Source organism: Oryx dammah, unplaced genomic scaffold (assembly GCF_014754425.2).
Source record: "Oryx dammah isolate SB20612 unplaced genomic scaffold, SCBI_Odam_1.1 HiC_scaffold_10, whole genome shotgun sequence".
Lineage (NCBI taxonomy): Eukaryota > Metazoa > Chordata > Mammalia > Artiodactyla > Bovidae > Oryx > Oryx dammah.
This window is the reverse complement of record NW_024070194.1, coordinates 9,955,883-9,969,967: the sequence shown is the minus strand read 5'-3', so window position 1 is coordinate 9,969,967 and position 14,085 is coordinate 9,955,883. Positions and strand designations below refer to the sequence as shown.

The 14,085-nt window shown below is 36.7% G+C and overlaps 1 protein-coding gene across 2 annotated transcripts in view; it reads left to right on the top strand.

Annotated features, from left to right (window-relative positions):
- The window catches only part of STK4 (serine/threonine kinase 4), a 94,622-nt gene that overhangs the window by 29,487 nt on the left and 51,050 nt on the right, over window positions 1-14,085 (top strand). The window lies entirely within an intron of this gene.

Here is a 14,085-nt window from a genome sequence, read left to right as displayed (position 1 = left end):
AGAGGACAGGAATTTGGGAGTACAAGGTGGTAATAATAATAACGGAGTTGAGTTCTAAACATACAGTGTAGCCTAAACTCTGTGTAGGTTTAAAGCATTAAATATCTATGGTCTTTTCATCATTGTTTTTTTTTTTTTTTTTGTACTTCATTTTTTAAAACTTTTGAGTTTTAAACTTCTAAATCAGGGATTATTTGGCAAACTATGGTCCACAGGCCTGCCACCTGGCTTCGGCAGTTAACTTTTCTTGGAATACAACCATGTCCATCCCTTTGCTTATTATCCATGACCGCTTCTGCACTATGGAGCCAGAGCTGAGCAGTTGTGAATGAGACCAGGTGGCCCCCAAAGCCTGAAGTGTTTGCTGTCTGGTCCTTTAAAGACAGAAAAAGTTCTCTGACCAGTGCTTTAGACCTGCTGCTTTGTGACTGACTGATTCATTCAGGAAACTTCTCTTCAGTGCCTTTTACTGTATCCCAGGTACTTCACTAGATGCTGAGGATACAGCAGAGAATGAGGAAACAGTCTGTGCCCTGAAAGAAGCTGTTGTCTAGTCTGGGAGACAGACCATTTAATTATACTTCAGTGTATAAAATGGGCTTTAAAGCAGAGGTAATCTGAGGGTGTTGGCGAAGCAGAGTGGAAGAGTATTTAATTTAGGCTGGGGATTACTGACAAATTCCTGGAGGGAAAAGGCGGGGAGGTTGGCAGTGAGTAGGGTGGGTAGAGATATGCCAGCAGAGGAAGCCGGGTCCACAGTCCAAAAGGCCGTGAGTTCAGGGGAACCGCAGCTGGTTTATTGCAGCTGGAACAGAGTGTTCCAGGGCTTTGGTTCTCAGGCAGCCCCCTGGAATTTTCACCTTGCAGGTCTGTGTATTTATAATCAGCCCTTTGTTTCTGAAGGGAAAGGTTTTCTTGTTTTCTTTTTTTCTAGTTTGGGGCCTGGGCTCACCATGTGTGTGACTTTGGGTCAGAATTACACAGATGGTGAAGTAGTCCCACTGCCGATGGATGTGTAAATTGCTCTGACTTTTCTGGAATGTAGTGTGCATCAAGAGCTTAAAAAGTGTAAACCTTTGACTCAGTAAATTCCATTTCTAGGTATTTGGCCCAAGAAAATAATTGAAGATCTAGGCAAATTAATATTCCAGCTTTATAAAAGTAAAAAGATAAATTAACATGTTAATGTGTGCATGAAAAAAAAAAAGACTGGAAAAAAAAAACAAAAGACTAGAGAAAAATCAACCAAATATTAAAAGTAGGTAAACGGATTATAAATAGGTACTTTCAACTATATTTATTTTCCAAGTTATTTTCTAGAGTTATTCTCAGAGGAAAAAAATACCACCAAAACTACTGCTGATATCATAGTATATCCTGTAAATTATTAATAGGACTTTGAATTCTGCATTGCCTTAAGAATCTTTGTTTTTTTTTCCTTCTTCTTAGTCCTTGGACTGTTGTTTATGGCCTTAAAAATGGATATTTACAAAGAGTTCATGGGCTTCCCTGGTGGTTCAGATGGTAAAGTGTCTGCAATACGGAAGACCCGGGTTCGATCCCTAGGTTGGGAAGATACCTTGGAGAAGGAAATGGCAACCTACTCCAGTATCCTTGCCTGGAAAATCCTATGGACAGAGGAGCCTGGTAGGCTGCAGTCCATGGGGTTGCAAAGAGTCGAACACACGACTAAGCGACTTCACAGAGTTTATAAAAACATTTTCACTCCCTGCTAGTCTCAGTTCTTACTCCAAAAGTGTTCTTAGGGTATAGTTCATCCCCTGGATGAAAGATTTGGTGTTCCATAAATTGTCAAGTGAATGCTACGTACTAAATTTAGTTTTTCTTTTGCTCTTTTAAGTAGCTAGCCTATGTAATTTGTTAGGTCTGTTTGTTTTGCAGTAGTGAGCTGCTGACTCCTGGTTCTTTTCACTGACTCTAAATGCTGTATCGTCTCCTTGTTTTAAGGGCTTTGATTATGAAGATGATTATAATCCCTGTGTAATATAACTTGGCTGACCCATTAATGTATGTGTGTGTGCACGTGTTATGGAAAATCTGCCTTTTTTTAATTTAAAGAATTCATTTTGTTCCAAATGTAATTGTCATATTTTAAGTGCTCATTAATTCAGTGGGTTGTTTGTTCAGTTTCTGAACTTGAACAGTGTTATCATGTCTAATGAGAAACATGCATCTTTTATTATAGCCATGAGGGAAAAACCCACTTAAAAGCCTCAATAGTCACAGCTAAGTGACATTAAATAAACTTTGTTCACAATCTGTTTCAGGTTGTATAATTCAATTTTTGAGTCACAAGTTAGATTTGCCACTTATTTTGAGATCTTTACTCATTACTTTAGGAGTTGTTGTCATAACCTCTGTGGACATACAGCCAGTTTCAAAAATAACTCACTGCCCATCATACTTCAGCCTTATGCCAAAAAAAATAGCAAGCTGAATTAATTTAAAGCAAATCTCAGACATTCGACTGCTTCTTCAGAATTGAGTTTTAAACATTTAAAGGAGACCAACCAAGCCTGACTCAGATACTGTCTGTGTTATGTTGAACAATTCTTTTTCCTTGTATGGGCCTCAGTGCCCCTATTCAATACAAGTGGAGTTATCAATCTTATATTTTCCCTTGTCCCTGATAGTTCTACTTGTCGAAATGTTTATAAAAATTATAGAACTCATGACTAATACAGAACTGAAGTTTCTGCAAGTTTAAATTTTGTGATAATAAATAGGCTTTCACTTACTACCTTAGAAAAGGTTTGATATTTTAGTTGCCTCTATTCTCATTTAATGTATTAAAAATTATTTATGTCAGCAGTATTCTAACAGTATCAATGCCCTCTCACAAAAGAAATCGGTTCACTCCTAAGTCCTCTCATTCCAGCAGATAACTCCTGTTCTTGACCATCTGCCTGTACAGTTCCTATATGATAATAATTCGCCTAGATGTTCTACTTTCTGATTATTTTCTGCTGGAAAAGCATATACATTTTCCTTGTTGTTTGCATAGTCCTTTTTATGTTTATCACACTTAACTGTTTTTTTGTCGTTTCCCCATTGCTGGGCATTTTGGTTGTGTCTAGTTTTTCACTATTATAAATAACTCTGCAGGGAACAAACATCCTACATATAAAGTTTGCCTTCCTTTTAATGTTTCCTAGGAACAGTTTTTGTTTGAATAATTATTTAAACAACATAATGGGCACGTTTGCCATATTGTCCTCCAGAAGGTTTGTACAGTATACATTCCACAAGGATTAATAGCAATTATCAGTATCCTTTGTTTCTTCCCTGGACTATTTCCCTTTTATAATTTCTATCTTTTAAGTCTCTGTGTGCCACTTTTTGAGTGTTTTCTCTGGATTTATCTTCTAATTCTGAAATTCATTTTTGAGTCATGTCTAATCAGCTGTCTGACCCAGACATTGTGGTTTTTTCAGTAGCTAATATTTGCTTATAGTCATATAACTAGTAAACACTGGAGTTGGAAATTGAAAGAACTCCCAAGTCTATGGGACTTCCCTGTAACTCAGATGGTAAAGAATCTGCTTGCAATGCAGGAGACCCAGGTTCAATCCCTGGGTCAGGAAGATCCTCTGGATAAGAGAATGGCAACCCACTCCAATATTCTTGCCTGGAGAATCCCATGGACAGAGGAGCCTGTCAGGCTACAGTCCGTGGGGTCACAAAGAGCTGGACACGACTGAGTGACTAAAACTATAAAGGTTCTTAATCTTAGTCTCAAAGTCTATGCTGTTTTCGTTCTCCTGGACTTGGTTTGTTTTGGAATTCTTGTGTTAATGTATATTGTGTATGTGTGTACACGCACATACACACACACTCAGTTGTGTCCTTCTCTTGGTGACTCCCTGGACTGTAGCCCGCCAGGTTCTTCTGTCCATGGAGTTTTCCAGGTAAGAACACTGGAGTGGTTTGCCATTTCCTTCTCCAGAGAATCTTCCCCACCCAGACCCGAAGCCCCTGCTGTGTCTCTTGAATCGCAGGCAGTTTCTTTACCCCTGAGCCACCAGGGAAACCATAATGTGCATTAGATTCATAATATAAACCTATCAAAATTCATGTTAAGACTGGTGTTGGCTTTGAGGAAATTCCAGAGATACCTTTTTTTTTTTTAAAAGAAACAGTTCTTTTTTATATATATTAATTGTACCCAAGAGGATAGATGTTGTAACTGGTAATAATAGTCGTTAATGATTAGGCACTTAATATCTACCAGGTGTGGTGCTTAATCCTTTGTAAGCATCTCATATATTTTAATCATTGCAGTCATGCTGTGTGGTTTTTCATAGCCACCTCCACCCCTTTCAGAGCAGCAGAAACTGAATTGCAAAGCGATTAAGTAACTTGCTCGTGATTACATAGTGAGCAACAGAAGAGCCAAGACCTGAGGCCAGATGCGTCTGATTTCCAGGCTCACGCTCTTAACCCTTACGTGACCCTGGCCCTCAGCAGAGCCCCCTCATTAAGTTGTGGAGGGACAGGACCAGGGCGTCTGATGGGAGGTCTCAGCTTGCCATGATCCACGATGGCAGCTTGAGTAACTCACCTCTCTACGTGTTTCCCTAGGATTTCCAGAGGCAGAGAGCACAAGGTTTTCTAAGGGGACCCGTCTCGGATGATTCTGTTAACATCTGAGGGATTATGTCTTGGTTGTGTATGTCTGACCACCGTAAAGAATCAGATTGCTGTTGGAGGGAGGGTTGAAGCGGAGTGTGATATGATTGCTTTATGAGAGACCCCAAGAACAACCTTTCACAACCACAAAGGTAAATCATGGCCCACCCTACTGTGAAAACCCCTGTCTGGATAAAATACCAGTTTGGGGATTTGGGTAGGCTTCTTCTGTGTGTCTGTGTCAGTGGTTTTTTTTTTTTGCATAACGACTGGAGAAGAACTTTTGCCCCCATGATTTGAAGTTCACACTCCTGAGATGACTTGAGAGGCTTCTGTCAGTGTCCCTGTCCTCATACTTCCTCTGCACCAGTAGAGGGAGCTCTGTCATAGGTTATGAGTTTAAATGGTATTCTCACTTGTGTCCACAAATCCCCTTTCTATGGAAGGCTTCTTTCTAGATCAAGACTGTGATTTATTTATTTTAACATCTATTTTAAGTAACTACAGCAACACTAGGGCAATGTCTTTCTTTTATTTAGGTAGGAGTTTGAATACCTCATACTTGGCAAAGTTCAAGAGGAAAGTCGGTCAGAACATCTCAAAATAGTTTAAACTTTTCCTCTCTCTTCCCAGATCTCTTGGTAGACCTTAACCAGAACTGAGGTGTTCTTTCTGCAGCATGGTACCATGCATATAGTTTTGAAACTATCATCTGCCAAAGTGACCCTAACAAAGTAACTGAATATATATATATATTTTAAAAACTTAAAATTCTTCTGCAGAAACTGACTTGGGAAAAGTTACATTATGTATCATAATAAACATTAACAATGACAGTTTATAGCTTTTCTAGTGTAGCCGCTTTAGTTTTCTTCTAATTTATTTCTATATTGACTTCACAAATCTAATACTTTCTTTGAGAGTAGATGTTGTCCTTTTTTTTTTTTCCCTTTCTTTTTTTGTTACTGGTTTACAGTGGTTCTTTGTGTGTTGGATACTAATTTTTCATCAGTTATATGCACTGTAAATATTTTTTCCCAGCTAGTGACTTGTGCTTTTAATTTTTCAGGCTTTTTTTTAGAAAGCAACTTTTGTTTTCATGAAGTCACATTTGTCAGAATTTTCTTATACCATACGTTTTTTTGTGCCTTCTTTAAGAAATTCTTAATAATGTATTTTAAAAAATTTAATTTTATTTGGTGTATAGTTGATTTACAATGTTGTGTTAGTTTCAGGTGTATGGCAAAGTGATTCAGTTATACATACATCCATTCTTTTTCAGATTCTTTTCCTGTAGGTTACTACAGAATATTGAGTAAGATTTCCTGTGCTATATATAGTAGGTCCTTGTTGATTATCTATTTTATATGTAGTAGTGTGTATATGTTAATCCCAGACTCCTAATTTATCACTCTTCCCTGGTAATCAAGATGTTTATGAGGCAATGCATGGTGATCATTTCATAATGTATGCAAATGTCAAATCATTATGTAATATTTCTGAAACTAAAATAATGTCATGTGCCAACAATATTTCAACTAAAAGAAATTCTTTGCTACTCAAATGTCTTAAAAACTGTCTCCTATTTTTTTTTCCCTAAAGGTTATAAAGTTTTACCCTCCACATTTAGGACTTTAATATAGCAAATGTTTTTAAAAATTTGCAATATGAGCTATAGTCATCTAATTTTATTTGTTCCATGTGAAAGATTTGCTTTTCCCTCCATTCAGATCTTTGGTCCTGTTATCTTCTCTTTCTTGCCTATCTGTGAAAAATAAATTCTTCTCCTACTTGTTTTTCTTTTCAATTACAGGTTACTCTTGAAATTTATATTATTCTTCCATGCAAATTTTAGTATCAGTCTGTGGAATTTTGTACAATACCTCTGGGATTTTGACTGAATTGCATTGAATACACAGATTAATTAGGCAGAATGGCTGTCTTTATGATGTTAATTCTTCCTGTTCATGAACATAGTATATCTTCTCATCTGTTTGGCTTATATCTTTTATTCTTAGATAACTTTATAATTATATCCATAAAGATATTTTAGATCTTTTTGTTAAATTAATTTTTGTAGATTATCTTATTTGTTCTAATAGGTTTTTTTAAATGAAGACAATGTAATTGTCTGAATTGCATTCTTAGTTTTTCCTTTTGATCTTTATACTTAAATTTTTCTGTCTTAGTAAGACCTCTAAAAATAGAGCTGGTAGTGGGCATTCTTGTCTGATTCCTTATCTTAAAGAAATTTCTTCTAATTATTTCCACTAAGTCATTGTAGTGGATCAAGTTAAAGAAGATTTTGTCTATTTCTAGTTTAAGAGACTTCTTTTTTAATCAAAATTGGGAATAAATTTTATTGTTCATTTTTTTGGTTGAACACAGCTATTCAGTTTTCTTGCTTACTAATGTATTCAGCTAACATAATGTTTTCTCGAAGTTCAGTTTTCTCTGTATCCCACAGGTTTCATATGTGGGACATTGTAAATATTTTTTCCCAGTTTGTGGTGCTTTGTGCTTATTACATATTTCTTTTTTAACTCTTGAATTATTCCGAAGTGCTTTTTAAAAACCAAATTGTATGAATTTTTTAAACTACTTATTTTTAATTTTCAGTTTCAGAGAATTATGGCTAATGAATATATTTGACCTAATATGTCAGTAATTTTTATTAAATGTTTGCATGCCTTAGAAAGAATGTGTATTTTCAAACTGCTTGTAGGAATCTATATGTATCTGGAGGATTTGGCTTATTAATTGTCTTCAAATATAGCTATTCACAACTAATTCTTGATATTTGATCTTTTGGTTTTTGAGGGAGATATGTTAAAATTGTTATTCTGTGGTTGTGATTTGTCTATTTATTTTTGTTAATTTTGAGATTTTTATTTTTGGGGAGAGGTGTTTTGTATTTTGAGGTTGCATTGCCTGATGTATATAGATTTAGAATTGTTAACTCTTCCTGAGAATTGTTTCTTTTGTATTTGACTTTCTTAACTTCCCTGAGATACACGTTTATCAGTTATGAACTTCCTGCCATGCATAATGAGGAAGTTCAAGTTGAAAGTTAGCGTCTTGTCTAAAGTCACCCTAGGTTGCAAGCCTTTGGCTTCTCTCCTCACTGCGTCTGGGATATAGGCCATCTTGTTAAAATTGTGAAAAGCCTGCCTTTCTTACCTTTTGACACCTGTTTCTAGGATCTTCAAACCTAAGACTTTTGTGATGTTGGTGTTTTGGGTTATCAACATTCACAACTGTGATAAGATTTTACAGCTAGCCAACTAGGTTGATTAAAGGATGATAACGCAGATGTATTAAGGTGTACATTTAATCAAAATTGATAATAAATTTTATTGTTCGTTTTTTTGGTTGAACACAGCTATTCAGTTTTCCTGCTTACTAATGTATTCAGCTAACATAATTTTTTCTCGAAGTTCAGTTTTCTCTGCATCCCACAGGTTTCATATGTGGGACATTGTAAATATTTTTTCCCAGTTTTTGGTGCTTTAAGAAGGAGATGTACTCCTCCTTAACATTTGAGGAGTCTGAGTGAAGATTATCTGGATAGTCTTTGTAACCTTGAAGGTTTTGTACATCTGGTACATCAGCATAAAACATTACACGATTATTAACTCATGATTTTCAGTTTTTAGAAATAAATCTCAGGAGGCTTAAATTGAGATATAAGTTTGAAAGTGGTTCACTTAAGAGTTTCCTAATAAAATATCTAGAGTTTGTTGGTCTCTACTGATTCAGGTATTATACCTGTCTTTAATATTGATAGAAATATGTGCTTCAGAAAATCAAGCATATCCCACAGGTTTATAAAAATGTTAATTAAAAAAAATTAGCAGTCCTCTTATTGAGAAAATTTACAATGTCTAGTTTTTAAATTGAGGTATGGGTGTTTCACAGTGTCATGTTAGTTTCAAGTATACAGTAGAGCAAAGTGATTCAGTTATATTAATTATTAATGTATCTCATTCAAAGTAATATATTGGGCACCGAAGATCATTAGTAGTACTATGAAGATAATGAAATTTTGTTACATGTGAGGTTTTTTTTGATGTGTACATGACACCACCCTTATGGCAGAAAGTGAAAAGGAACTAAAAAGCCTCTTGATGAAAGTGAAAGAGGAGAGTGAAAAAGTTGTCTTAAAGCTCAACATTCAGAAAACGAAGATCATGGCACCTGGTCCCATCACTTCATGGGAAATAGATGGGGAAACAGTGGAAACAAGGGTCCGTCTAGTCAAGGCTATGGTTTTTCCTGTGGTCATGTATGGATGTGAGAGTTGGATTGTGAAGAAAGCTGAGTGCCGAAGAATTGATGCTTTTGAACTGTGGTGTTGGAGAAGACTCTTGAGAGTCCCTTGGACTGCAAAGAGATCCAACCGTCCATTCTAAAGGAGATCAGTCCTGGGTGCTTTGGAAGGACTGATGCTAAAGCTGAAACTCCAGTACTTTGGCCACCTCATGCGAAGAGGTGACTCATTGGAAAAGACTGATGCTGGGAGGGATTGGGGGCAGGAGGAGAAGGGGACGACAGAGGATGAGATGGCTGGATGGCATCACCGACTTGATGGATGTGAGTTTGAGTGAACTCCGGGAGTTGGTGATGGACAGAGAGGCCTGGTGTGATGCAATTCGTGGGGTGGCAAAGAGTTGGACACGACTGAGCGACTGAACTGAATATGCAAGAAAACTGCTCTACCATTTCATCCTCAAGCAAGCATCTTTTCTTAAAGGAAGAGAATTTCTTCTGTTTTACTTCATCATGATCAAATAGGATATTATAATTAGGAGCTCAAATGAGAATTCTACTTCTGTACAAGAAGTATAGAAAGAATCCAAGCTTTTAAAACATACTAAAAGTATTTTGTCACATAAACTGTGTTATTATACTTTAATAATACTTTAAAGTATCTTTGAAAATAACAAAAGAAATTTTTTTTCAGAGGCAGAGATAACAAAAAAGTCTTGGAGCAACTTGAGCCTGATTGGCATAAATTTGTAGTTTAGCAGTTAATGCTTTTTTCCCAGATGAGGAAATGACAGGCCAAAGGATGACCCCTTAAAATATGTATCTCATGTGCTAAAGATTTGACACGTAGTGGCTCTCCCTTCCAAGACTCATTGGCTCTAAATGGTTTTCTTGTCCTCACTGCATTCCCAAGAGATACATGGTGGCTGGTTCCTCTCCTTATCTCCAGGCTGATTAGGCCACTGATTAGGCAGAACTTGGACAACTGAATTAAAAGATTATTTCCACTGACGCAAGCCTTTTAAACTAGACTCAGTGAACTAAAGGGAGGGGCTGGAGGATTTCTATTTGAAACTGAAATTTCTAATTGCATTCTAATTTCTTGTTGTTTTTGTTGCTCAATCTCTAAGTTGTGTCCGACTCTTTGAGACCCCATGAACTGCAACACACCAGGCTTCCCTGTCCATTACCATCTCCTGGAGTTTGCTCAAACTCATGTCCATTGAGTCAGTGATGCCATCCAAGAATCTCATCCTCTGTCGCCCCCTTCTCCTCCTGCCCTCAGTCTTTCCCAGCATCAGGGTCTTTTCCAGTGAGTCAGCTCTGCTCATCAGGTGGCCACAGTATTGGTGCTTCAGCTTCAGCATCAGTCCGTCTAATGAACATTCAGGGTTGATTTCTTTTAGGATTGACTGGTTTGATCTCTTTGTTGTCCAAGGGACTCTCAAGAGTCTTCTCATGCACCACAGTTCAAAAGCATCAATTCTTCAGCGCTCAGCCTTCTTGTATGGTCCAACTTTCACATCTGTACATGGAAAAACCGTAATTTTGATTATAAGGACTTTTGTTGGGAAAGTGATATATCTGCTTTTTAATATGCTGTCTAGGTTTGACATAACTTTTCTTCTAAGGAACAAGCATCTTTTAATTTCAGGGCTGCAGTCATCGTCTGCAGTGATTTCAGACCACAAGAAAATAAAGTCAGCCACTGTTTCCACTTTTTCCCTATCTATTTGCCATGAAGTGACAGGACCGGATGCCATGATCTTAGTTTTTTGAATGTTGAGTTTTAAGCCAGTTTTTTCACTCTCCTCCTTCACGCTTAAGAGGCTCTTTAATCTCTTTGAAATAGAATTTTATTTTTTAGAGATATTTTTGCTATGTTTTTAAAGTTTTTAAAACTTTAAAAGTTTTTATTTAAAGTTTTTAAAGTCATTTTTAAAGTTTTTATTGAATTTGTTACACTATTGCTTCTGTTTTACATTATGGTTTTTTGTTTGTGAGGCATGTGGGACCTTACTAAGCTCTCTGACCAGGAACTGAACCCATAGGCCCTGCGTTGGAAGGTGAAATCTTAACCATTGGACCACCAGGAAGCCCTGAGATGGAATTCTAAAGCATCATGGCATTATTCACTTAGAGCAGCTCAGAACTATGTTTTGGGTAAACTGCTGTGATATTATGTGATAAAAACTTTATATATTCATAGTTTCCCAGAAAGTCCTAGGTCTCATGAAGGCACCTATTGTGAGTTTCCTCATGTTAAAACCAAAAATTTTCAGGGTCTTGTTGAAATGATTTTATTTCAGCACCATCCATCAGATGCTAATTTCAGAGCTACATAAGATGGAATTCTTGACTCACAGCCTATTTTCTTTCCACCTGCAGTTTTTTTTGGAAGAGGACTGTTATAACATTGCCTCCCTTGTGTGTTCTCTATCTCATTTTCTCTGACTCAGATTTTAATATTTGCAAGGATGGTAAATAGGACATAAAGTACTGCAGAATTTGTTTTAAAGCTTCTTTACTACAGTGACCTTACTGTCTGAATTCAGATCCCTTCAGATTGTTTAAAACTATCATCAGAGAATATTTGTGTTCTCAAAACTACAGTCCATAAATCTTTGTCATGCACAGCATCATATGAGAGTTTCAGATAGCATTAGTGTGCTTGTATGTACCAAAGCTAAAAGCTAAAACATGTAGTTTGGTTAGAAACGTATCTCTTAGTAAGGGTAGGAGAAAGAAAAAGGAGTAGTAGAGGGAACATTAATTTTTGGAATCAGAGTCTTTGGTTTGAAACTTTGCTCAGAATCTTACAAACTTTATCAAGCTTTGGCAAGTTACTTCCTTTTTGGAGCCTCAGTTTCTTAGTCTGAAAAAGTGGAGCATAAAAGTTCTTATTTTGTCAGATTAAGATGGTAAGAAATACATATTTTAAATGCTTAGCCTAGAAAAGCTTAAAAAGAGTAAGTAGTATAGTATTTGATTGTGTATGACAGTGGTGGTGTTTTTTTTTTTTTTTTTTTTTTTAGTATATGATGGTGTGTTTTTTTTGGTTGGACCTTCAAAAATTCCTTCAACCAGAGCTACTTTTCTGCATCGTAATTCCTTTTCTCTTGCTAGTCATGTCTTTTTTTTTTGTTTTAACTCTTGCTATTAATGGTATTTTACAAGTGCCACTTCTGTGGCACTGGCTTGAAGCTGACTGATCTAAAGGAAGGTCACCTGTCAATTTCAGTAATGTTTTAAAATGTGGAGCAGGGAGAGAAAGAGAGATTAATTCTAATTCCTTGGCAACAAGGTAACAGATGTTTTGAGAATCTGTTAAGTAGTACCTCAAAATATAAGCCTGTAGATTTTAGAGGCTAGATTTGGATCCTTGTGAACCTTCCTTTTTGAAGTTTCAAAAGGTTATCTTAATATTGTGGGATTTATTACCCACTTGATTTTTTTTCCATCCCTGAAAGATAATCTCTGGCGTTCACTGAGCATTTATCAGAAGCTCCCTCTAGGGTGGGATTCACAACAGAAGAGCAGAAATCTTGGTCTTTAGACTATTCTCACAAATAATTTTTGCACAAGTAATTCAAGATCATCCTGCCAAAGCAGAGACTAAATCCTAATTGTTTGTGCAGTTTTTCTAATTATGTCCAGATGTCGGGCTCACTTTTATCTTTGGAAACCTTCTTGATTCTTGTGGGATGAGCCAAAAAGCACAGACACGTGGTGCCTGAAAATTCGTTCAAACTCCTCATGCCAGACCACATATTAGGATATGAAAGTACTGGATCTCAGTGTGATGTGGCTGAAGGGCTCAAGGCCTATATTTTGGGGAAGATAAGGTGCTGCTCCACTAGAGTTAAGTTGGTAAAAGGAGAGCCAAGAATAGCCATCAGGGGAAAAATCTATTTTCCAAAAGAGGGTAGTTGTAATGAAGATCAAAGGGAAAAGTCTAAAAGATATACTTTGGCTCTTATGTCTAAGAGGGCGATAAATCAGTTTTGATCAGTTAGGGGAATATATTTTCCTGGTGCTCAAAGCTTTCCGACCTGCTTACCCTTGTTCAGTAAGAAGACGGAGATGCATTATGATCAAATTAAATGGTCCCAAAGAAAAAGTAGATGATTCTCTTAAAAGTTTATGCTCTAAAAAAGATCAACTTGGAACCAGTATTTGTTAAAAAGGAATATTTAATCCCGACCAAATAATATTTATTAGGTATTCACTATGTGCCCTTACTGTGTAGTGTACAAAAAACCAAATGAGACGTTTGCTGCCAACCAGGAATTTGTAGGTTGAAAGGGGATGATGACATTTGTCATTATTGTTATCTAACATGTATAGAGTGCCTACTATATTCTTACCGTTCTTTCTAATTCCTTATCTATCTGGAGCTTTACCCTAGGTGCTTCTCATAGTGGTATTTATGTTGATGTCACTTTGTTAAGGAGGACCTTTGCAGAGGCAAGTAGTAATGTTAAGCCAAATACTGGATAAGTAATTCAGAAAAGTGTTAAAGGACTTGTGAGAACTTAGATATACAGAGAGATGGGAGGATGATATTCCATGCAGGTGCAGACTCAGAAAGGAGGGGGTGTGTTATATTTATATATTAAACATTCAGTTTGGGTGAAGTGGGTGGGTGTTGCCCAGATATTGGAAGACCTTGAATGCCAGAGTAAGAAGTTTGAACTTGATCTTGTTGGTAATAGGGTAGTACAAAGACATTTTGATCAGAAAAGTGATATAGCAATCGGTTTTTTAAAAAAGAAATTCAGTTGGATGATATGGAGTTTGAAAAAACTAGGAACAGTGAGACCAATCAGGAAATTGTTGCAATAACCACAGTATGGATCATTCTCTCTGTGAACCTTTTGTATCTTTTTGGGTATGCTGCCTCTATTGCTTTAGTCAGTAACACCTTGAAATCTGGGTTTAGATCTCTCTCTTTGAATAGATACATGGTAAGCATACTAGACTTAAAGAACCAGAGCATCATTGCCCAGAAGTCAGTTTACATATGGAGAAGGCAATGGCACCCCACTGCAGTACTCTTGCCTGGAAAATCCCATGGATGGAGGAGCCTGGAAGGCTACAGTCCATGGGGTCGCTGAGAGTTGGACACAACTGAGCGACTTCACTTTCACTTTTCACTTTCATGCA